Consider the following 26100-nt stretch of genomic DNA (forward strand, 5'->3'; position numbering starts at 1 on the left):
AGGACACCAAATGTGCACTTGGTCTAGATAATAAACACTGCAGAACAGACAGTTCAAAAAGGGATGTAACTCATGGGAAGAAAAAAAAGTGAGATTGATGGCTTATCTGTTGTACTTGATTTATGATTTTATTGTGAGGAGTTCCACATATCTGAAGATTGCTGGCAATAAGTTAATATAAAATAAACAAAAATATTAAAAGAATTCATTACCAACTCCAAGAAAAACAAAGAGTTTTACCAAACAGTAAAATATCTCTACACTATAAGCTTAGTTGATAATAACATTAATGTAGTCAAAGGAATGTAGACCTTCAATATTGATATAACCAAAAATTACGCTATAACTACATTGGAAGTGATGGATAGTATCTATAACTGAAAATCAGGAAAATTCCAAATAAAAAAGCAGACTATTTAGAAATATAGCAGAAGAAAGAACTAATAGTTGATAACCTTGTCCCTGAAAGCAGAAACGGGGGAAACGGATATGCAAGAAGGGCTGCTGTCTATTGTTATAGGCCTTATTTTCTTCCTTCATGTTTAAAAGTGTGTACCTTCACTTGCTTTTATAAAATTTATAATTTAATTAAAAAGTGTTGCTATCTATTGCAGTTACAGGTATAGTGAGGGTTTATTTTTCCATATCCTATCCGTTGAAATACCAGACATTCCTTGGTACGTCAAAAAGGAAGGAATGCAAATACTTCAGAAAATAGGAAGACCATAGTGGATTTACCAGGTGTGAGCTGTCTAATTCACTCTCTACATTCCCCGAGAGGGCCCAGAACTCACTTTTTTCACCAAGGAGCTATACATTAGTGAAAATAGCACCAACATTTTAGAAAGGTATTTTCATAATAGTTCTCTGTGGGATGTTACTGGGAGAAATGTCCAATGAATCAGATTCCTTGGTTTTAGTAAGATGTCCATTATGTGCCACTTAATCCGCCAAAGGAAAGAAAGCATAGTTACTATAGCAATCAGAACGTTCCAGCCAAGATAGTCTGGCAATGATAAATCAACTCTGGAGTTTCTGGAGTTGAAACAGAAGGACAACCCACTAAAGTCTTACTTGACTTAAATAACTGAAAAACTCTGGGGTCTGGTTACAAAAAAAAAAAAGACTACCAAAATAGATGTTAAATCCTTGACATCTCTCTCAGTTCCTAGAACAAAGTTATTTCACAGACTCAAGCCTCTACCAATAAAGAAGAGCTTAGTGATTTTGAAAGATAATAAAATTGCAAATAACAAATTTCAGGGAAGAGATGAATTGCATAGAGTGTATTTGTGAGTCAATCTACCTGAATTCAAATTCTGGCTCCATCTCTTACCAACTGTGTGATTTTGGATATTTACCACATTAACTCTGTTACAGTGAAAGACAAAATTCAAATATTTAGAGAAATATAAGACAGTGCCTGAGAGCCAAAATGTTTCCCAGGTGACACTAGTGGTAAAGAACCCACCTGCCAATGTAGGAGACAAACGACATGGGTCAGGAAAATCCCCTGGAGGAGAGCATGACAACCCACTCCAGTATTCTTGCCTGGAGAATCCCATGGACAAAGGAGCCTGGCGGGCTACAGTCCATAGCATCACAAAGAGTTGGACACAACTGAAGTGACTTAGCATGCATGCACACTGAGAGCCAACACTGATTCCTAAGAACCTAGGATTCTAGTGCTATCCACCTCTATCCACAAAATGAAAACTAATGGGCATTTGTCCACATCAAGGTAAACTGGGTCTTGGCCTCCTACACAACATTGCTTCTGACCAAGGTTTTTACTTTACATTAAACAAGACCAGTGGGTACACTGGTTTTATCATGTACGCAACATCTAGAGTCAAAATAAGTAGAATAGGCTAGTGAAGATTGATTTAAGTCATCGTGTAGGAGAAATACCTTGAAAATTAATGGTGTGGTTCCTCAGATGCAGTACCTATTTTGAATCAGCAAGAAGTAAGTGGATTCTGTTTTTCTCAAAGCCAAGTTGTATTAATTCAGGAACCAAGGACTGGAAAGATGGTGCTATTCACAATTAGTGTAGAAGTGAAAGTGTTAGTCACTCAGTTGTGTTCGACTCTTTGCGACCCCATGGACTATAGCCCACCAGGCTCCTGTATCCATAGAATTCTTCATGCAAGAATACTGCAGTAGGTTGCCATTACTAATGACACTTCGCAAAATTTTTCTTTCCATTCCATCATCTCCAGGCTCTATTGCTGCTGCTACTCTACTACTGGTGTGGAAATAATAGAAAATAGAGGAATGCTTTCAACATTTAATGGAAGTGAGACTTCCACTGGGCCATTTTACACTCCTCATGTCATTATGAAGAAAGAAAAAAGACAGAGAGAGTATTTTAGCCTTCCTTGTTTGATTCTAGTTCTCAAGGAAAAATAGGATAGCTGTTATACAATGGAAACAGGGAGGAGAATAAACAGAACACCTTCTCATATTACCAAGTCCAGTGCTAAAAGTTAATCAAAGACTCTGGCAATCTATTCAGGCAGAACCACCGAAAGCTTAGATCCCTCAGGAGTGAAGGTTTGAGTGACCCCACTGGGTAATGAATTCCGGCCAGCTGAGGTGCTAGCAGAGAGCAAAGCAAACAGAAACACTTGGTGGAGGAAGAAAGTTATAAATACCAGCTACTGCCTTGTGGCCAGTTGCAGAAACAAAGACTAATGCCGCTATCTATTTTTCTTTCCTTGTTGAGTCAGGGCTTTATCTACACATTTTAATAAAGTTTCCTTTTCTGGAGGAGGTTTGCTGGTGGTAAGTATTGATGTAATGCATGCCACAAATGGCAGAATTCTGAAGTGGGATTGCACCAAAACTAGAGAAAATAGACATCACCCAGAGATTCTGGACTTGGACACTGACTCACTTTGGGCTCTCTGCCTTTGAAGAAGGAAGAAACACATTTTAAGTTGTATGTGGAATAGTTACATTATCTTGGGTGAAGGTATTTTTAACATAAATGTGTGCAGAACAAATAGAGGTAGACAGAAGAGTAAATTAGGATGGATATTTGTCATTTGTTGGCTACATAAACCCCTTCTAACTGGGAGGAATCCTGATTGTGTGAGTCTGGGAGAGAGACACGGCTCACCTCCTGATACACAGGAAGCCAAGCGTGCCCTCCTTCTCGTGCCTCAGCAGCAACAACAGGTACATGTGCCTAGTCTCATACATGGAGCTCTCCTCCCCAGTTTCTGTACCTTCAGTGAGTGACGCAGAGATGAAACTTCATGATGCACTGTCAGTAGCAGGGATGAGTAGTGATAATAGCTTTACTGTCAGTACTCTGTCAATAGCAGAGTCAGCACTCTAACCAGAGCATTTCAGAGGCAAGACCCTGCCTGGGCTCTCATTTTCTGGCCTCTTCTCATCTCTGACCTTTTATCCTTCTAATAAATTCCTTCTCCTTAAATCAGACAGAGTTGTTTTCCATTACTTGGAAGAGCCAAGTGAGACAAAACTGCTTCAGTACTTTAGGAGAGGCGGCCACTTCATCAGGGCTAATCCATCTGAAAGCAGGAAGGGGAGAATATATGGCTTTGTTAAGAGACCCTTTCTGCCTACAGCCAGGAACCAAATACGTCAGAAAGTCAGATAATGCTGAGCCAAAATCTCTGCCTCAAGCTAATATAAGTGAGAGAAAAATAAAGGAGGAAACATCACAGGATTTACACCTGAGACCTGGAAAAGCCTGACCCTATGCCTGTCCAAGCACCAACTCTAATACACTCTCTACTTGACAAAGGTGTCAATTACCTATGCATACACTTTGTATACAATTTCAGAAATTCAGGTCCCAAAAGATCTTCCCTGTCCTAGATGTCCAAAAACAGAGTAATTCAGCAGATAAGAAGTAATTAAGTGCAAAGATGCTGCCATAATGGAACCCCCAAATTAGGTATGACTAATTAAACTACTGATTAATTTTTGGAAACAGCACAGAATTGAGAATTATATTCAGCAAGACAATGGAGGGGGAAAAAAGTCTACAAAGTGAACTTCTGTAAGTCAAGGCAGAAACTCAAAAACTGTATAAACTTTCCACATAAATAACTTTTCTTTACAATTTAATGACTATACATAAAACAGAGTTTTGCTACAGAGTGTAATACTGGTATTAACTCCTCTTTACTTAGTCAATTTTGAAATATCTTCTTTCCTTTTACAATATCCAAATGAAGTTTTTGTCTTTTCCTCTTCCAGGTTTTTTGTTCCAAATGGACTACAGCCCAACGCTGCTGAAGGGAGAATTTCTCCTCTGCAGTCAGGGGCTTTCATAGAGGCCAATAATTCAAGTTTCCTCTGTTAATCTAAATCTAGCACCGGAAATAAAGATTTGGTCCTGGCCAGCTATCCCTTTTCAGCCAGATACAGCTGAATTTATTTGAAGGTATAGCAAGGCGGCGCAATGCCCAAATGCAATCTCTCTTTCAGATGTTCCTAGTGAGCCCCAGACTTGCCGTGCACTCCCTCTCTCAACACGATCATCCAGATTCCCCAAAGCAAATAAATGGAATTGACTTAGAGGCCTACCTCTCCCCTCCTCACCAGTCCTCTCAAAGCTGTCCACTTCTCTACCATTCCCTTAGGCAGACCCTTCTGATATCACACATGAATTACAAGCGGTAGCCCCTCAAGGCCTCTAGAACTTTAACCTCCTCTGCTCCATCCACAATAGTATGCATGTTGACTACACAGCACACCAAAATGACTTTCTTAAATCCTTTCTCTGCTTAAAATTATCCAATGGCTACTCACTGCCTTAGGAAGAAGTCCAAGCACCTTAGCATATCTTCAGTATGCCAAGTACCCTCTATTGCCAATTGAGTGCAATTTTTAACACTTCTTGCCTAGTAGTTCTACTTGCATTTCCCTAAATATATCATGTTTTCTTGTCCTTAAGCTTTGCCTGGAGAGCTCTGAATGTCTTTTTCTCCATACACTTATTCCCCTAGCTAAATCTGCTCCTCCTTCTAACTGCAGTTCAGATATTGCCTCGGCCAGAAGTCTTGCTGATTGCTCAAGCCTTAACACTGTGTCTGAAGCTCTGGAAAGGCTATCGCCAAGTTGTCATTGCCTATTTGTCAGTATCCCCAAGGCAGCCAACTGTGTGCTCTTCAATAGCAGTCTATCTACTACCCAGTAAGCAATAAAAAGTCTCTGAATAAATGAATGATTCATAAACTTGGGTGCTTTTCTGTTATTAATTTCCACTCCATAGGTAATTTCCACACTTTGTAGGCAATAAGATATTCTTCACTTTTGTTTTCTAGAGTCTCATCCCTGTCCCCATGACCTTCAAGTTCTATGTCTATACTAAAGCAATCCTTTATGTATTTATTATGTATGCCAGAAGTAGCCAAGCAGACTGATGAAGATAAAACATTGCTGAATACAGAAGACAGGATTATTACATTTTGAAACTGCACTTTGTCCTTTGATATTAAAGAAATAAGAACCTATTACTTTGAAAAGAATGGCACTTGCTTGACCTAATCAGAGTTAAGACACACTGTCTCACCCAGGGGTTACAACTCGTGAATTTTATAAAAAAAACATTCAGCCTATTTTTTTTTGTAGGAAAATTCCTTGTTTTCTGGAAACCTGAAATTCATGTCGGCCCCTCGCTGACCATACATTTCATCCTTTTATTCTTTTTTTGTTGTTGTTTAAAATTGAGGTCTGAAATCATACACTATTGTAGAAGAGAAATGTACAATTATACTGAAAATGCAAAGACCTCCAAACTTGTCTTCTCTAAAAATTCACCTGAAATTCAAGTAAAAATAAAAGTTTTAGTGGCTGTTGTATGTTTTCTCTGAAGCCCGAGTAGGAAAATTACTGTACAATTGACAAACATGAAATATTTGCAAATATATGATGAAATTCCATTTTACAATACAGCCACTTTCACTGACAACCCTAATCACATTTCTTACAGTCAAGTATATCATCAATATATCTAATTTGGGAAACTATGTTTAGAATTGTCAATTCTTCCATATGCTTTACCTTAAAAGATATGGAAGAGAAAGGATATTAATGATGCTGGGTTAATTCATTCTTAAAACAGATATTGCAGAAGTTAGAGATGCAATAAGACTTGTAATTTTGGATTCATATCATTTATTAAAAAGATGAGATATGAAGGGCCTGAAGTTCTCTTTTAGGATTGTTATAAAACACTATAGAAAAGGGAACCCTCCTACACTGTTGGTGGGAATGCAAACTAGTACAGCCACTATGGAGAACAGTGTGGAGATTCCTTAAAAAATTGCAAATAGAACTACCGTATGACCCAGCAATCCCACTGCTGGGCATACACACCGAGGAAACCAGAATTGAAAGAGACACATGTACCCCAGTGTTCATCGCAGCACTGTTTATAATAGCCAGGACATGGAAACAACCTAGATGTCCATCAGCAGATGAATGGATAAGAAAGCTGTGGTACATATACACAATGGAGTATTACTCAGCCGTTAAAAAGAATTCATTTGAATCAGTTCTGATGAGATGGATGAAACTGGAGCCGATTATACAGAGTGAAGTAAGCCAGAAAGAAAAACACCAATACAGTATACTAACACATATATGTGGAATTTAGAAAGATGGCAATGACGACCCTGTATGCAAGACAGGAAAAAAGACACAGATGTGTATAATGGACTTTTGGACTCAGAGGGAGAAGGAGAGGGTGGGATGATTTGGGAGAATGGCATTCTAACATGTATACTATCATGTAAGAATTGAATCGCCAGTCTATGTCTGACGCAGGATACAGCATGCTTGGGGCTGGTGCATGGGGATGACCCACAGAGATGTTATGGGGAGGGAGGTAGGAGGGGGGTTCATGTTTGGGAACGCCTGTAAGAATTAAAGACTTTAAAAAAAAAAACACTATAGCAACAGAATTCTACTACTATGTATATATTTTAAATAATTTTCTCTCTTTTGCATTTTGTGAACTATACAGAAATAAGTGAAAACTTTGAGTGCCTGTAAGACTAGGTATCCATATGACCCTTCTGACATTTTAATTTTGTAAAATTTTTAGCAACTAAGATATGTTCCTAAGATATGTTAAGCATAGGGTATTAATTTTTCCATTTTAATATAAAATACTGATGGACATGACTGAACAACTGAGCACATGAACTGACGAAAGCTGGGAAATCATGAATGAGAACATTTGAACCACAATAATGTGATTATGGTCAAATCTCATAGTTGGAACTTTGCATTAAAAAAGAAAAAGGTGTTTAAAGGTTCCATTTGTTTTCAAAGTCCAGTAGTTGCATAACTTTCCATAAGTGTTAATATGAGTTAAGAGCAGATCCTGAAAAAAAGTTTCCTAAAGTATTTTTATTATTTATATTTCATTTGAGACTAGAGAGAAAGTAATACTCCCCATGAGCCAATGAGCAATGGTTAAAGTGTTCAATGGAATATGGGAAATCCATTACTCGTTAACAAAAAGGAGTCCTAAATTTGAATTTCTGCCTTATCTCTCTCTTTGTTATGATCCTATTATTCAAACCTGGGAAGGGCGTTTGATTGAAAGAAGCCTTTATGAAATTGTCAAGCCATAGTAAGCTGAATGTGAGAATATGCTATAATTTCCCTCATGCCCTGCATTATAATTCATTATTAAAATACCAGATTGGTATCAAATGTGAGAATACAGTTGCATCTGATGCTTATGAATCTTGATACCATTAGTGCATTAAAAGATACCGTGGTTTGCCCCATCTGAGGGAAGTTAACAATTCATACAGAAGTTTCATATTACACATCTTCAGTTGAGCACTCTTAGGGGACTCAGTGAGTGCTGGAGTTTTTATAAAAGATCTTAGCTTCCTGGAGTTGAATCTAAAGAGACTTTTCAAAGACTACTGCCATATTTGGTCCCTTGACAAACCCTTTTTAAAAGAGAAGACAAAGATAATCATTCAGATTTCATTGTCCTGTTCAGCCTAACTGGAAAAAAGTACAGTTGATACTCTATTTCAGGTATTGTCTCAACAATGAAGTGAGGGTTGTTAATCTTGTGTGAAGTAATATTGTATAAGTTTGACATTCTCACACAGAGAGACAAAACATTCATGCCAATGATAAGACACAGAATCTTCACAGTGTTTATTCTACAACACTATAAAACTAGTGCTTTAACCATAGAAAAATTTCAATACCAGAAAAACAAATCCTTTTACCTTCCAAGTATCTTATCAGTTTAGTTCAGTTCATTTCAGTTGCTCACTCGTGTCCAACTCTTTGAGACCCCATGGACTGCAAGCCCGCCAGGCTTCCCTGTCCATCACCAACTCCTGGAGCTTACTCAAACTCATGTCTGATAAGTTAGGCCATTTCTTTCACTTTTGTGTAGCATTAAAGAGGAACACACAGGATCTATGAATTTTCATGTTGCAATGGTACATGCTGCTCACTCTGAGATCTAAGGAAAGCTTCCACTACATTTTACTTTCAGTACTATAGCCCCTGGGCATTAGCTTCCATCTCACCATTTCCCTGATTACTCAGCCCTGGAATATCAATGAAAAAGAATATTTATTCCAAGTCCACCATCATAAATCCATCTTAATACCTGAAGCAAACATCATTTTATTAACTACATAGATCTAGACTGATGTAATGAGGTGGATCAAGTACCCATGGCAGGCAATACGGTAAAGCAGAAGGAGCAAAGACCTCATGGTACTCTGGCTTCAATTCCAGTCAAGATCATCATTTTTCAGCTGTGTGAAAAGGGAGGGTTATTACTGATTGATTGGTAGTCATTTTACCAATCCATTGTGTTTCCAATTTCCCAAAGCTAAGTATAAAGTTTCAGCCATTTATCACTATCCTCAAGCTTATCATTCTTCTACCACTCTTTGACTCTCAATGCATTACAAAATCCTTAATTACTGAGAAAAAAAATAGATGCACTGAAATGACCTTAAAACATTTTTAGTAGACTTCCAATTGTGCCTGTAACTTTTCACTATGCATCTCATAGTACATTATATGTGTATATGGAGGTAAGTGGTGGAGTAATGGGTTCACAACTTCCTGAAATATCAGTTTATACTAAAATGTTTGGTGATGAAAAGATGTAGATTATTAAATTTATAAAAGCTGCACAAACACATGGAAATAATCTTAGCAAACTGTGGCTTTTCCGTGGTGGCCAATCTTATATTTCTTTCTGTGAACCTGAAGAGTAGAAAGTTTTCATTAGTAGCATGTAATCGAATAATCTGGTCTATAATATTTCAATTATTATAACTGATGAAGATTTTTTACACTGTAAAATCATGTGAGAAATGTAACAACTTTTCTAAAATATATATCCTCTGAGATAAACATATCATCTCAACCACCCCCAACCACCATAATTGGGCTTTATTAAAAATAGGAATGAAAATATCTCTGGGTCGCCAAGTCCAGGTGGTGGCTGAAGTACAGTATACATTTTTATCACTAGGGCTAAATTCAACATAGTTAATGAACAAATAGCAGAGTATGGGTAGCAGGAATCAAAATGGACACTGGCCACTACAAGATTCCAGTGTGTACTAGTGGAATGTCATCCTGGTTTTCACATCAAAAAGAGTCAATATGACCATGCTAGTTCCAAGAATGCCAGACCCACAGAGACCTCTAGCTGAAGTGTGTTAATTGTGGAACCACAGAAGTAGCAATGATAGGTAGTAAGATTTTACTAGCTTTGAATAACCAAAAATATTCTAGAGACCAACTTGAGCTATCCACTACAGTCACGGCCTCTGGGCCAGTTTTTCAAACTTAGAGGTCCTTGAGTAAAGACAAAAATCACACTCTAAAGAAGGATTTACTGTAACACCATACATAGGTTCCCTAGCCTTTACTCACAGTCCTCCCCGAAGAAACTTAAGATGCTTTGCACTGTGAAAATTAAAGAAAGGTAATATTTTAGGTGTTTACTACCAAAACATTTTAGGTGGTATTGGGTTATGAGCTAACCTGAGTTCCAGAAACCCATTAAATCATTGTGGTCTGACAGTCAGAGTAAGGTTAATAGGATAAGTTCCAAAATGGAGTACTTGCCCAAGGCCAGTGGAACAACAAACCCATTCAATGATTATTTTCTTAGCTTAATGATGTATATTTGAATGGCTATCTTTAGCCACTGGTTGAATCCCTATACTAGCTCATTGACCTAGTGTAAAAGTTTATGGTAGGAAGGGCCAAATGCAAGATATTAGTGTTCCTCAATCCAGAACCTAATATACTAATTTTCATAATACATACAAATTTTAGGCATTTAACCCAACAGCAGTAAATTTCTTTGTCATGTGAAACTCCAGTATGAGTGTTCTTGGACGATGGCATTCATTCACAGAGATTCAGCATCTTTGCCTCTTAAATCTCCGACATAACCAAATGTTCCAACCAGTGTTCTAAGAAGAACATTGTTATCCTCTGCATCTACTTGATCACATGGGGTCTGTAAGACCGCAAAAGAAGCACAAGACTTCTTAAATGCCTTCCCCTCAAAATGGTAGCTTACATTTCATTGGCCAGAACATAGTCACATAATCACACCTAACTAACTACAAAGCAAGCTCCTAGACATAACCTAGAAATAATTCTGGAAAGAATAAAAGCACAATGATTTTGGTGAATAGCCAGTAGTCTGCCACATGGGAGAATTTCAAAGATTTGTATTATGTCGAACATTTCAAAGATGTACTTCTTCCTAAACCTATATCAATAGATTTATTAGCAGTTCCTGTTGATTGAATGAATGAGGATGAAAACTGGTTTTCAGATGGTTCTCCAACAGTTTTCACCAACAGCTAGTATAATCGTCTATTGATTTACAGTCCTACTTATTTGTGGCCCTGAAAGACAGTGGAGAAAGACAATCTTTCCAATGGGCAGTCTTTGGAATCGCACCTCTTCTTATCTGCTATTTTTTAAAGAAAGATAACATAAGAAGAGTCTCTATACTGATGTATGGACATTGACCAATAGTTTTCCCCAGTGGAACTCTCAGAATAGACCAGGGCTAAAAATATTTATGCACTATGTGACTGTTCACTATAAGGTCATCACTGTCTAAAAAGTGTTTAGAAAAACAATACAATGACAACAACAACACACACAAAGCATTGTGAAGGAAAAACATAAAAGGCTGGGGTAAGGCTTTACGACTAGCTGCAGAAACAAGGATGGTGTATAATCCAGAGATTCCAGACAAAGCTGAATACACTAAATGGTTATCATTTGGTCAGTCTGCTCTACAGTTCTGAGAGCACTTTCTATTTGATATAGATTCATTATGTCCCCTAAAGGGACTTTTAAAAGTTTACATGGAAAATAGAAGGGGAAAAGTGGAAGCAGTGACAGATTTTATTTTCTTGGGCTCCAAAAGTGCTACAGATGGTGACTGCAGCCATGAAATTAAAAGATGCTTGCTCCTTGGAAGAAAAGCTATGACAAACCTAGATAGTGTATTAAAAAACAGAGACATCACTTTGCCAACAAAAGTCCATATCACCAAGCTATGGCTTTTCCAGTAGTTATGTATGGATGTGAGAGTTGGACCAGAAAGAAGACTGAGTGCCAAAGAATTGATGTTTTCAAACTGTGGTACTGGAGAAGATTCTTGACAGTCCCTTGGACAGCAAGATCAAACCAGTCCATCCTAAAGGAAACCAACCCTGAATACCCATTGAAAGGACTGATGCTGAAGCTGAAACTTCAATACTTTGGCCACCTGATGAGAAGAGCCAACTCACTGGGAAAGACCCTGATGTTAGGAAAGATTGAAGGCAAAAGGAGAAGAGGGTAACATAGGATGAGACAGTTAGATAGCATTATTGACTCAGTGGCCATGAATCTGAGGAGATAGTGAAGGACAGGGGAGCCTGATATGCTGCAGTACATGGGGTCACAAAGAGTCCAACACAATTTAGCGACTGAACAACAACAACATGTGGAGGAAAATATATTCCTCTGTGTGTGTGTATGAACTGGTATGTATGTATGTGTGTATTAGTCACTCAGTTGTGTCTGACTCTTTATGATCCAATGGACTGTAGCCCACCAGGCTTCTCTGTCCGTGAAATTCTCCAGGCAAGAATACTGGAGCAGTTTGCCATTTCCTTCTCCAGGGGATCTTCCCAACCCAGGAATCAAACCCAAGACTGCTGCACTGCAGGCAGATTCTTTACCATCTGGGCCACAGGGGAAGGTATTGATAAAATTTGGTGGGCATTTGTTGTTTTTCCTATAGCAAGCACCTTTCTCATTTTTATACTCAATAAAAAACCTACTTTGGGAAATTACCCTGTTTAAAGTTGTCACTGAAGTGTAGCAGTAAACCAGGTCATGCCAATTAGATATCTTTCCTTGGAATCTAAAACTGATGCAGAGGTAGACAAGAATTAAGCCAGCGTGAACCACAGCACAGATAAAAAGATAGTCCTGGATTGCTAACTACCAGGAACCTTAGCAGCCCTCACTGTTACCCTCTCAGACTGGTTGTTTAGAACATTCTGTGATGAAATAACTGATACACAGTTGCTTGTTTCTTTTTTCCCAATAAATTATCTGTTTTGGCTTAAGTGATTAGAACTTAATTATTTTCTTGAAATCAAACATAACAGGCATAATCTTGTCAATCTACAGAAGTAGATTACAATTTTTTTTATTAGTTGTGCTCTCACAAATGAGATCTTATGTGAAATCCAAATGCACCTAGTCCTCCTGTAATGGCCTTAACTTATTCTCCAAAATAATGGCACCAAGTGAAAAGTTGGTAACTATAAAAATATGGGATGCGTCCATACCAGTCTAATATATCCAACCTTTTCTCAGACAGATAGTACATCAACTGAATAATAAAAACATGTTTACGGGGTTTCCCTGGTGGTTCATTAATTAAGAATACACCTGCCAATTCAGGGGACACAGGTTCGATCCCTGACCAGGGAAGATTCCATATGCTGTGAAGCAATTTATCCCATCAAAACTACTGAGCCAGTGCTCTAGAGCCCATGAACCACAACTACGGAAGCCCATGTGCCTAAAGCCTGTGCTCCACAACAAGAGAAAATGCCACAATGAGAAGCCTGCACACCACAACGAAGGGTAGCTCCCACTTATTGCACATAGAGAAAGCTGGTGCACAGCAGCAAAGACCTGGAGCAGCCAAAAAAAGAGAAAAGAAACAAACAAATAAATCTTTTAAAAATGCTTATAAAAATAATCAATGTAACAGTGAATAAATGCTATTTGTACATATAAATTAATGTAATGAAGTTTTATAATATTCCCCAAGAAGGATGATTTATTATGGCTGGAAGAAGAGTGGTAAAACATCATTCTTTAAAAGGTAGAGGAAAGTCACTTGTTTGAATATTGGGCAAGCAAGCATTTAATGTAAGTATTGTATGAACTTGAGAATTCTGTTCCTCTTAAAACTTTAACCCTAAAATAACTACCTGAAATGGAAGGCTTTGACATAAATAGAAAAGACTGGAATCTTTGAGTAGAAAAGTATGCACTTTCAAACATGAGGAAATCATATACATGCACAAGAATGAAGAGTAGCAAAGAGGATATATACTAATTTCTCTTGCTTGGCATCCATAGGCAAAACACAACATTACGGTTCATCCAAATGTAGCATGTATTTCAAATTTGCTCCAAGCAATATTCTTTGATTAAAAACTGTTGTATAAAATAAATGTGTGAGTGTGACCTTGTTTGAAACAGTAATGTTGAAATATAACTTTTCATCCAACTTTTCTTTAGTGGATTTTAGGGGGAAACCCCATTATACTGGAAAACAAGTCATTGTCTAAAAGTGGTATAAGTTTTCAAGAGCTATTAAGGTAAAAAATTCTTTAAGGAAAAAAAGTGATACGTGAAGTTAAAATGCATAGAGAACCAATAAAAACCGAACTGGGAAGGTAAAGTGAACTACAATCCTTTTTCTCCTCTCAGTTGCCACCCAGGCAATCACTTGCAAAGCTTTGACTGATTTATCTTCTCAGTCATATAAACTATAAGTTCTTTTCCCAAATCCCATCATCCACCATTTGACCGAAACTACTTGCTAATTCATGAATATGCTATGAATTTTCAGGCCTGCAAGAAATTGTTTATGTTCCTCCTTTTCAGTAAATAACTTCATTTTCTTCTCAAAGTTTTTTAAAAAAATCTACTTATTTTTGAGTTCCCAAGATATACATCACCATCCTTAAGCCCCACCTAAAGCAAAAAGAAATACTTTATTATGAATATTCTCATAGGATATGATTATACTTCCATTCCAGTATTTATCAAATTTCATTATAATTAGTTGATTATGCAGCTAATTCCTTAGTAAGTTCTTCAGAGCAAAGAATTCTGCCTAATTTGTTTTTGTTTCCCTTGAATTTAGCACAGTGTCTTATTTATCAGAAAGATGACCAACAAAGACATGTTGAGCCTTGGTAACTACAATAAAGGAATAAGAGTTTTAAGAAATACTTGGTGGTTATAACTGATCAAAAACTGGGCAGAAGAACTAAATACACTTTTCTCCAAAGAAGACATACAGACATCCAAAAGACACATGAAAAGCCTTAATATTACTAATAATTCAGTTCAGTCGCTCAGTCATGTCCAACTCTTTGCGACCCCATGAATCGCAGCACACCAGGCCTCTCTGTCCATCACCAACTCCCAGAGTTCACTCAGACTCATGTCTATCAAGTCAGTGATGCCATCCAGCCATCTCATCCTCTGTCGACCCCTTCTCCTCCTGCCCCCAATCCCTCCCAGCATCAGAGTCTTTTCCAATGAGTCAACTCTTCACGTGAGGTGGCCAAAGTACTGGAGTTTCAGCTTTAGCATCATTCCTTCCAAAGAACACCCAGGGCTGATCTCCTTCAGAATGGACTGGTTGGATCTCCTTGCAGTCCGAGGGACTCTCAAGAGTCTTCTCCAGCACCACAGGGAAATGCAAATCAAAATTACCATAAGGTATAATGTCACACCAGTCAGAATGGCCATCATGAAAAAGTCTGAAAATAACAAATGCTGGAGAGGATGTGGAGAAAAGGGAAACCTCTTACACTGTTAGTGGGAATATAAAATTGGTTCAGCCACTCTGGAAAACAATATGGAAGTTCCTCAAAAAACTAAAAATAGAGTTGCTATATGATCCAGAAATCCCACTCCTCAGCATATATCCAGAGAAAACTAAGTTGAAAAGATACATGTAACCCTATGTTCTATAATACAGCAGCACTATTTACTGTAACCAAGACATGGGAGCAACCTAATAAATGTCCGTTGACAGATAAATGGATAAAGATGTGGAACATATATACAATGGAATAATATTCAGTCATAAAAAGAAACAAAGAATGTCATTTGTAGCAACAAGGATACAACTAGAGATTAGCATACTGAATGAAGTGAGAAAGACAAATACCACATGATATTACTTACATGTAGAATCGAAAATATGACACAAATAAACTCACCTGTGAAACAGAAACAAACTCACAGACTTAGAGAACAGAATTACGGTTACCATAAAAGAAAGAATATGAAAAAGAATATATATATGTATAATTGAATCACATTACTATACAGCAAATTAACACTGTAAATCAACTATACTTCAATCATTTTTTAAAAGAAATATTTGGTGGTTATAGTGAAAAATGAATTGATGATACAAGTAGTGCTAAAGTTCATGTTTTGAGGATGCTGTCTATTCAAACTTGTAACAAGATTAAAATAAAAGAGAAAAAATTTTAAAGACAACCATGTTCCAAAAATGTAACAGAACCAAAACAAAACAAAATTTGATGTTGTAGGTGTAGCTGAAGGCACAGAACTTCCAGGCTTCAAGTTATCAGCAAATACATATGATCAGTTTAGATCACACAGAATATCTGCTCTCCGCATGAGGAGAGAGACTGGGACATTAAAAAACTCATTTAGCGATGGTGTGACTATAAACTGGTACTGTAACTCTAAAAGTAGTAAAACGCTCACGTGTTCTGGGTGATAAGTTATTTCAGTCATGTCCGACTCTGTGTGACACTACGGACTGGCTCCAGGCAAGAATACTGGGGTGTGTTGCCATGACCTCCTCCAGGTGATCTTCCCCACCCAGGGATCCTCCTGCATGTCTCTCACATCTCCCAGGGATCCACCTGCGTGTCTCTTACATCTCCTACATTGGCAAGTAGGTTCCTTAAGATAGCACCACCTGGGAAGGCCATGCTCATACGTGTAATCCAACAATTTCATTTCTGCGTTTGTAATCAAGAACACCTTGCACATGTGCACAGAGATTTTTCCAAGGCAGTTAAAGGTACATGTTGGGGAATCAAGACTTTTGGGTTCAAATCTCTCCTCTGTTGCCTTCAGTTACACACCATGGATAATTACTTAACCTTTCTGTGCCTAGGTTTCCTTATTTCAAAAAGAGAAATAATAAAAATACCCACCTCTTGGAGATTGTTGTGAGGATAAAAACGTATTAGACATTTGTATAACTCTTAGAATAATAAAGACTCAAATTTTAGCCATAATCATAAGACAAGCCCCAAATGAGGTCACTTAATCTAAACCCTACACAACCAAACCAAGACTTTAATTAGTTGCAGCTCTCTCAGAAACAAAATCTTAAACCAATCCATCAGTATTAGGAAGGTAATCTCCCCGAAACACCCCTGCCATCCCCTAAGGAAAATAACTACGCAATTAACCAACCTGCTTTTTTGTTTTTTTGCCTCAATATAATAAGGGCCACCTTCCTGCTCCCCTCTACCTATAAAAGTCTCAGTGTGTACATCTCTTCAGAGCGCCTTTTATATCTGTTAGATTGGATGCTGCCAGATTCAAATTGATTTTTATTGAAATAAACTCTTAAAAATTTTCAGGTATCTCAATTTCTTTTTTAGGAGTTTTGGCGTCCGAAGAGGAAACTGAAGGCGGCCCGGCCCTCAGGAGCACCGCAAAAACGGAGGTACCTGTTGAGCCCCTTGAGCTTCTTGCTCTCTCGATGCCCCAGGAGGTCGAGCGGAAGTTCTTCGCGGATTCTAGCTTCACAGCTTGTGTTATTTATGAGCTTTCAGACTTTGAGTATTTCTTTTTCCAGAGGAGTTCCAGCAACTAGCGTGAGTCTACTGGGTCTGACTTAGGAACCGGACTGGTCTGGGGACGGACTGGGTCCTGCCTGGAAATCGGACCGGGTGGGGAGATGAGCTGGGTCCGACTTAAGCTGAGCTGTGATCCAACTGTTGTTTTTAAGCTGAATAAGCAGGTTAATCTTACCAAAAATAACTTTGAATTATAGTGGTCACAGTAGAGAATTTTTAACCATTTATGCAGCATCTTAGAGAAAAAGCAGTCTCAGACAAGCACTCACCATAAAGTGTGAATGAAGTGAAAGTCACTCAGTCGTGTCTGATTCTTTGTGACCCCAAGGACTATACAGTCCATGGAATTCTCCAGGCCAAAATACTGGAGTGGTTAGCCTTTCCCTTCTCCAAGGGATCTTCCCGACCCAGGAATCGAACCGGGATCTCCTGCATTGCAGGCGGATTCTTCACTAACAAAGCTATGAGGGAAACCCCCACCATAAGGTGTGAAGGGATAATTATTTTTTTCTCCTCTTCAGTTTCTGGATGAGACCCACTGGGACACTCTGTTCACTCCACAGCCTGCAGATGGGCAACTGGGGAAAACAATGGAGGTTGAAAGGTGAGAATTTTCCAAGACAGGTCTCCCAGGTCTCTCTCTCTGTGGTGCCTGGTCAAAAGAGGAAGGTAAAACTTCACATTATTCCTTCCTTTCAGATTGCAGGCAAAAAATTGAAAAAAAAAAAAAAAAAAGTAAGAAACTTAACCTTTTGGCCAACCCAATGGATCTTTGAATTGTGACTTGCGAACTTGCTATTGGGTACCCATTAATTGTCTATCTCCATGCTGTCTAGTCTCCAAACATTTGGGATTTTCCAACTAATTTTTTGTTACTGAATTCTAATAAATTTCTATTGCAATCTGAGAAAAAAACTTGGAATAATTTATATCCTTTTAAAGAATATGGTCTACCTTGATGAATTGTCTATGTAAGACTGAGGAAAAAAGCATCCAGTATTTTGTTATTGGGTGTTGTGTTCTATAAATGTCAGTCAGATCTAGTCAATAAGTGATACTTTTCAGTGTGACTGCATCCTTCCTGATTTTCTAGTTGCTGGAAAGGAAGAGGGTGTTGAAATCTCCAACTAGAATGTGGATTTATCTGTATCTCCTTGCAGTTCTATCGGCTTTTGCCTATTTTGATACCCTGTGGCCCTGGAAACATGATGGTAAGATGTGGAAAATTGAAAGGTTCAATAATTTAAAATAATATCTCATTCTTTGAATGGGCCTAAGTCCTTGGACTGTGACCTTCAAAAATGTTTTGTAGCCTCCCTCTCCCCTACCCCCCGCCCCCCCCCCCCCCAAAAAAAAAGCTAAAACAGAAGAACTAGAAGGAACTGATTTGGCTAAATGCCCTTCCCCGGGTCAGAAAAGATCTACTTAATTCCTTTCCTGTGGTTAGTAGGCCTTTGCTACAGAGAGCATTGTGGGCATAATTCCAAATGGCTGCTTTTCTCCTCTTTCTGCCAGAAACATGAGAGGATTTTTCTTAGATCTTCACCTTGAGAACAGGGTAATAACCACCAAAGTATTGGATCCCCACCAAGACTGGGTCCACATGAGTTTCTCTCTCTCTCTCTCTCAAGCTAGTTCATAGTTGGCCCCCACCAATTCATCAAAATGTTCCTTGCTAGTTTGAGAAAAATGGAAATTGTTGTTGGGTGATATATCTAGGAAGATGCATTACCCCCAAAGTTTTCCTACCAGTTTATGGCTCTAGTGGCTTCTGCTCCAAATAATAAGTTACTGTGACTGTGAATTTCTGTGTTCACCTTGACTCTCCATATTTCACAGTATTAGTCTTCCCTGCACCCCCAGTTTTCTGATGTATCTAAGTCATTGGTTTTCTATTTGTTCAGTATTTTTCTTCTTTGAGAACAGAAATACCCCCTTCCACGCTCTTGGTATGTCAGAGCTGAAATGTATTGCCTGTATGTATTTTTAAAAGCCAAATCAATTACTTGGAGGTGAAGTAATCTGACTGTAACTTGGTCAGATTATGAGGATTGTCTTCTATTTTCTGTGGGTACAATGGACTTGTGTAAATGATGGGGTAAACCTGAGGCCTTGAGTGCCTCAGTCAGGAGGACCTGATGGAGTTACTGGTTTTTTAAGCTGGATGCTTAGGAAAAACTGATAAAGATGAAAATATGGGATGATGTTTTAGGGATGAGAGCCCTCACAGGTGGATCCAAGGAGATACGTCACCAAAGGTCTGATGAGAGCTGAGTAAAATTAGCACATTTATGAAGTCATGATTGTTATCCTCCGGAGACTATGATCTCTCAAGAAATATACTTTGTTGCCCTTGAAGAAAGGAACAAGTGACCAAAACTCTTCATGTTCTATGGAATTTCCTAAAGGAAGCCAACACCTTGTAAAACAGATTAAATGGGCCTCCTCATCTCCTGAGTAGCCCTCCTTAATGTCCTGTCTTCTCCTGTTTCTCCTTGACCCTCACAATAAGAAAAAGGGACGTAGAGGAATCCTAGGCACCCTTAGAGGATTTCCCTGTGAACTTTCTGGTTTGGAAACTTACCACCTGGAAAGACACATAACAAGGAGCTAGACTCGGTTGGGAACATGTTCTGTATCTTGCTCCATGCCTTCGACCAGCACCCAAACTGTGCTATCTGTGCCTCCGCGCAAGTTCTTAGCTTATAGACACAGAGATGGTGGGTTTTTTAAACTCATGCCTTCTCACAGAAGGAAAGACTAGGGGAAGTATAAGAAAGAAACACTCTCCCAGGACTCATGTGAGGCACCTTCAAAACCAGAGCCAGATGGGTTATCAGTTATTCTCACTGCAAAAACAGCAAAGAATACCATACCAGACCTACTAAACCTCAGCTATTGTTGATTATACTGACGGGAGGATTGAGAAGGGAGGAAAAGCACTGCAAAGATTTAGATCCTCACTCAAAAATTAGGACACCCAGGTACATAGTGCAACATGTTTTATGCAATTAAAACACACAGAATAACACATTTTCTTGCATCTAAAATGTAACAACCAATTTAAAAACAGCCTTTATTGGGGGAGAGAAACCCTAGGACCCTTACCACATTAATCATACGTATCTATTGGAAAAGAATAAAAATTCTACATTTTTAATGGCATTACAAATGTTTAAATGTTTAGATTTGACCATCTTATGTTTGTGGAAACACAATGTTTTATTGTCTCTACAAAGTTACATCATTCTGAAATAAAATAAAACATAACAGTGAGGGTCTCAGCTTCCTTTGATGTAAATGGATCAGATTAATGAAATTGAAAATTATATACAGATGAAATTTTGACTTATCCACTGCCTCAACATTATGAATTCATTAAAAAGTTCTCTGAAAACAAGTTACAACATTGCACATAAAAGAGTATAGCTGCTTCTAGAGATGAGTTTATGAACACTAACAGGTATTATTAAAGCAGTAAGTATAAGCGATACCGCAAAAACACAATTAATAACATCATCTGGTAAGTTGGTCTCAGGAACAATGCACTCTGAACATGCTTGAAAAATTAGTCCTTAGACAAAGACTTATGAAATTTTTATGGTTCATGAAGAAAAGAGGAAGGACATTTGTAGATTGTCCATGTTCACCTAAGTTGATTTATTGCTTCATAAAGCATTTGACACATATACAACAGGAGAATGAATTCTTCAGTGTTTAGATCAGTTTTTAGAACACATCAAATAAATTGGCAAAGATATAGAGACACCTGTATTGATGATGAAAAGGCAATGGCAGGAAGGAACGCAGGAATAGTGGAAAAGCTGTTGCCGTTGGATGTTCACAGACACTGTGTTTCATCAGCAAGCACTGAGTTGTTGAGAATGTGTAACATCATTGAAAATAGTTGTAAATAAAGATAAACTATCAATCTACTCAGATATAATACCTATGTAACAGAATTTTCAGAATGTAGTGTAATGATGACATGGCAGTAAAATTAGACTCCACAACAAAGTCCTTACAAAGCTTCCTCCTTTGCAGTCCTCTCTGGTACACAGTGAAATGGCCCCTTCCTTTAAAGTACATAGTGAGTTGGCAAGGGTGCTGTTTGTCCACAGTAGGGCGGTAGGTGGCTAGATTCTTAGTGCAGCTCAGAAGGAAAGCCACACAGGAATGAGACACGTTTTCTTGGACTTACACAGTTCCAGCAGGGCTACCCCTCTCCTGTCTGTCTGTTTCTGGCTGGATTTATGGTGGCTGAGTACCACAGGCCTCCATGCCTGCCCAACTCTCCTGTCTCCACATGACGAAACAGGAAACTTAAGAAGGAAAAATCAAAAGAAAGGAGGTGATTTGCTTCTGGAAAGGGCAAATCACCATTTACTTCCCCCTGGCTTCCTAATGTCAGAAGCATCCACTAGCTTGAATCAAGCTCTCAATCTATTTATTCATTCATGCATTTGTATGGGTCCTTGTTCTGTGCCATGCCATGCACTATTTTAGATGCAGATGGTTTTCCCTATAGCAAAGTACTCTAACAAAGAACGCCTGATCTTAGCTGTCTTTAGATATCGGTTGGTTAATTAATGATTATTTTGCCAACTAAAGTCCATCTAGTCAAGGCTATGGTTTTTCCAGTAGTCATGTATGGATGTGAGAGTTGGACTGTGAAGAAGGCTGAGCACCGAAGAATTGATGCTTTTGAACTGTGGTGTTGGAGAAGACTCTTGAGAGTCCCTTGGACTGCAAGGAGATCCAACCAGTCCATTCTGAAGGAGATCAGCCCTGGAATTTCTTTGGAAGGAATGATGCTAAAGCTGAAACTCCAATACTTTGGCCACCTCATGCGAAGAGTTGACTCATTGGAAAAGGCTCTGATGCTGGGAGGGATTGGGGGCAGGAGGAGAAGGAGACGACAGAGGATGAGATGGCTGGATGGCATCACCGACTCGATGGACGTGAGTCTGAGTGAACTCCAGGAGTTGGTGATGGACAGGGAGGCCTGGCGTGCTGCGATTCATGGGGTCGCAAAGAGTCAGATACGACTGAGCGACTGAACTGAACTGATACATACATATATCATGGAATATTACTCAGCCATAAATAGAATGGAATAATTCCATTTGCCATGATATAGTTGGACCTAGAGATCATCAAATTCAGTGAAGGAAGTCAAAGACAAATATCACATGATGTAACTTATATATGGAATCTTAAAAAAAGATACAAATGAACTTATTTAGACAACAGAAATAGACTCACAGATCGAAAAAAGATACAGGGGGAAGGGGGAGGGGGGAAATTAGGAGTTTGGAGATTAACAGATACACATTACTATATATAAAATAAATAAAGGACAAAGACCTACTGTATAGCACAGGCAACTATATTCAATATCTTATAATAACCATTACTGGAAAAGAATCTGAAAAAGAACAGATATATATGTATAACTGAATCACTAAAAAAAAATGCAAACCACACTTTTATACATTGAAATATAGGGACTGATATCTGAAAAAGAATTGTATATAGGTTTTAAACACACTTGTTCTTTTATATTTACTGTAAAATACTAAGCCCAAAGTAACTACTTCTTAATTTTGGCCTTTTTATCTTTTCTGTTAGTAAAACATATGTACAATATGTGAAGTATTTTACCCAAGGCTGTAAAGGGGAAGGGTGTAACTAACATTTCCTTTTCAGTCTGAAAATTTACAGGAATGTACTAGCACATCTGTATAGAATTAGCAGAGCTGATTCTATACATTCGTGTGACCCACCAGTTCCAGTTTATGTGCTTCTGAGATCAGCCTTTTTTCACTATAATAAAAGTATGACTTGTCTACATTATGGGTAACATAATTAAACTAGGATAATACAAACTTGTTTGAATATAAACTCCAAACCATCAAGTTGCTTCATATGTTTGCACTCACTTGTAACATATGATCTCCTGAGATATCTTCCATTGGGCTAAACACCAAAACAAGCAAATGGATATCAAAAAATAAAAGGACATCATTATGGGATTTCAAATTTGACAAATTGAGTGTTCCTATGTAATAATGTGATTTCATCTTGGAATCTTCTTTTGTGATTTAATTTATGGACTCTATGTGATCCAAGATTACATTTCACAAAAGTGTAAATATATTTAAGACAGATTATGCTTGCTTCATTAATCATGATATCAGACATTCAGTCCTAAACTGAAGGTCTTTTTTATGTGACTCTATTGGGAAATCACTCATGGTGTTGATATATTTGACTTCTAAGAGCTTGTTTGCTTCAATTTTTTCCTTTTTTAAAAAATACAGTTCCAGCTTATTAGAGCAACGTATTTGTCTGCATAAGCCATTGAAAAGACATACAACTTAGAAAACAGTAACAGAATATAGTACATAATATCAGATATTTAAATAAAGAATTCTTGGTTTTTTTTTTAATACCACGCACTTGGTCCAAAATGACAGGTGAGCTCTCTTTCATCAGTTAAACAATGATTATATAAACACACACATTAGAAACATGCTACAAGCAAGTACAAACTAATTACAGTTCTATGGAAGAATTTTATGTCTGAGTCTTTAGCACAGTGAGAAAATATGCACTAGAAGAATTAATAAAGATAGTGTGGAGTGGATACATTTTAAAAATACAGTTTGCTAAAAAAAAATAAATAAAAGCTACATTCTATGTAAGGTAACACATGCGGAAGTTTGGAGACAATAACATGACTGTAAAGATCCACCTCAGTGATCAATATGATCATATTGATCATATCAATGTAATGATAACAATAACTATGATTGGGCAGTCACATGTGGGACAAGAGGCAAATCTCACTCATTTCACAGAAGTAGAAAATCCAGGACTGTCCTCGTGGCTTGGTGGTAAAGAATCCATCTGCTAATGCAGGAGACACGGGTTCAGTCCCTGGTCCAGGAAGATCCCACATGCCGCAGAGCAACTAAGCCACGGGTATTGAGCCTATGTTCTAGAGCCCGGGAATCTCAGCTGCTGAGGCCACGTGCTCCGGCTACTGAAGCCTACACGCCCTAGCACTGGTGCCCCACAAGAGAAGCCAAGGCACCACAACTAGAGCGTCATCCCTGCTCTCCACAGCTAGAGAAGAAGTCTGCACCACAACGAAGACTCAGAACCGACAAAATAAATAAAGTTACATATGTATAAAAGAAAATCCAGGCCAAGGGTATTCCCAAGCATGAGATATGGTAGTTGATGTCTTGGAATATATTCTAAATCAGGATTTTATTTTAGAAGCTGTAAATAGGGAGGATAGTGTATCTGAGGTGGCAGTGAGGAAGATGACTTCTTCAGTCTAGAGCTATATAAAAATGTGTCAATATAAAGAGGCATTTACTGTGACATGAGAGTTGCTAAGAAGGCTAAGTAGCATCTGCTAAGTCACTTCAGTCGTGTCCGACTCTGTGCGACCCCCCAGACGGCCTCCCCCCAGGCTCCCCCATCCCTGGGATTCTCCAGGCAAGAACACTGGAGTGGGTTGCCATTTCCTTCTCCAATGCATGAAACTGAAAAGTGAAAGTGAAGTCGCCCAGTCGAGTCCGACTCTTAGCGACCGCGTGGACTACAGCCCACCAGGCTCCTCCGTCCATGGGATTTTTGGAGGCAAGAGTACTGGAGTGGGGTGCGATCATCTAGTTTGGGGGGAAAGTGAGTTTGAAACAAGGTCATAAAAATGGAGTGTTAAAAAACTGGAAACTCTGCAAAGCGAAATTCAGGCTGGAGAGAGAAAAAACAGAGAAACACTAAGATGGTGACCCTAGGAGAACCAATAATGGTCTGTTTTTATGTCAATTCCAAGATCATCTTAAAAAACCATTACATTAAAGAAGGTAAAAATGTTTTTGAATGAAAAAAAATATCTATTGTAACATTAAAGGTAGCCAATTCTATGTTATTCTTTTGAAACACCAAGAGAATTAAACTTTAAAAATTCTTCAGTAAAACTTTTCAAATATCAACTTAATGATAAAGTCACTAAAAAAGTATTGATACAAATCTAAGAAAAATTATAGAAAAGTAATTTTACTTGATTTATATATTGAGAAAGAGATTTAAAGCAGACTTTGGAGAAAAAAGTATCTTAAGAATGAACATCCTTTAACACACTAGCTTAAATTTCTCTTCATATGAGCAGGGAGCCATTCTATATTTGAACAGGAAAATCTTATTTATAAAGGGTTTCCTCATCCAAGAATCTTAAATGTGCTATTTCAATTGGCTTGAAAAATCCACTCCATGAATTGCCTAATACAGTTTAAAGATGGGAAATTTGAAACTGTAAGACTCCACTTTCATAAGAAACTTTCATTATTCCAGAGAGATGAAGGGAAGGGGGACAGAAGTAAAAGAAATAGGAGTGTGTAAAAGAAATTCAGACAAATCCATAAAAAATTTGAAAAATTTTAAAATTAAACATATAAGTCTATTAGCAAGTCTATCAGTTGCATCTATTTTTAAGTTTTCCTGAGGAAATACTCTTAATTAAATTAACTGAGAAATTCCTTTGGTTGATGGGGGAGGAAAAAGCAAAAACTTGATTATTCTTTCTTTTAAAATAGATAGTAGAGTTTTTATTGACTATATTTAAAAAGTTTCAGAAAAAATTAAATCCATTTCCTGCAAATTGTGCCAACAAAATAGCCAAAAACTATTTTGGAAAAGGCAAACAAAAGTAAAAATAACATGAAAGTAAGTGTAATATTTTAAAGTTCTTTTTAAAATAAAAGGTTTGATTTCTTCAATAAATTAAATGACTTGGAAAATATGCATTTTCAAGATGAATATTTTAGTAATACAAAAATTAACACTGTAACATATGCCAATATTATAGAATATTAATGTATCCTTAAGCAAT

This window comes from Budorcas taxicolor, chromosome 7 (assembly GCF_023091745.1).
Source record: "Budorcas taxicolor isolate Tak-1 chromosome 7, Takin1.1, whole genome shotgun sequence".
Lineage (NCBI taxonomy): Eukaryota > Metazoa > Chordata > Mammalia > Artiodactyla > Bovidae > Budorcas > Budorcas taxicolor.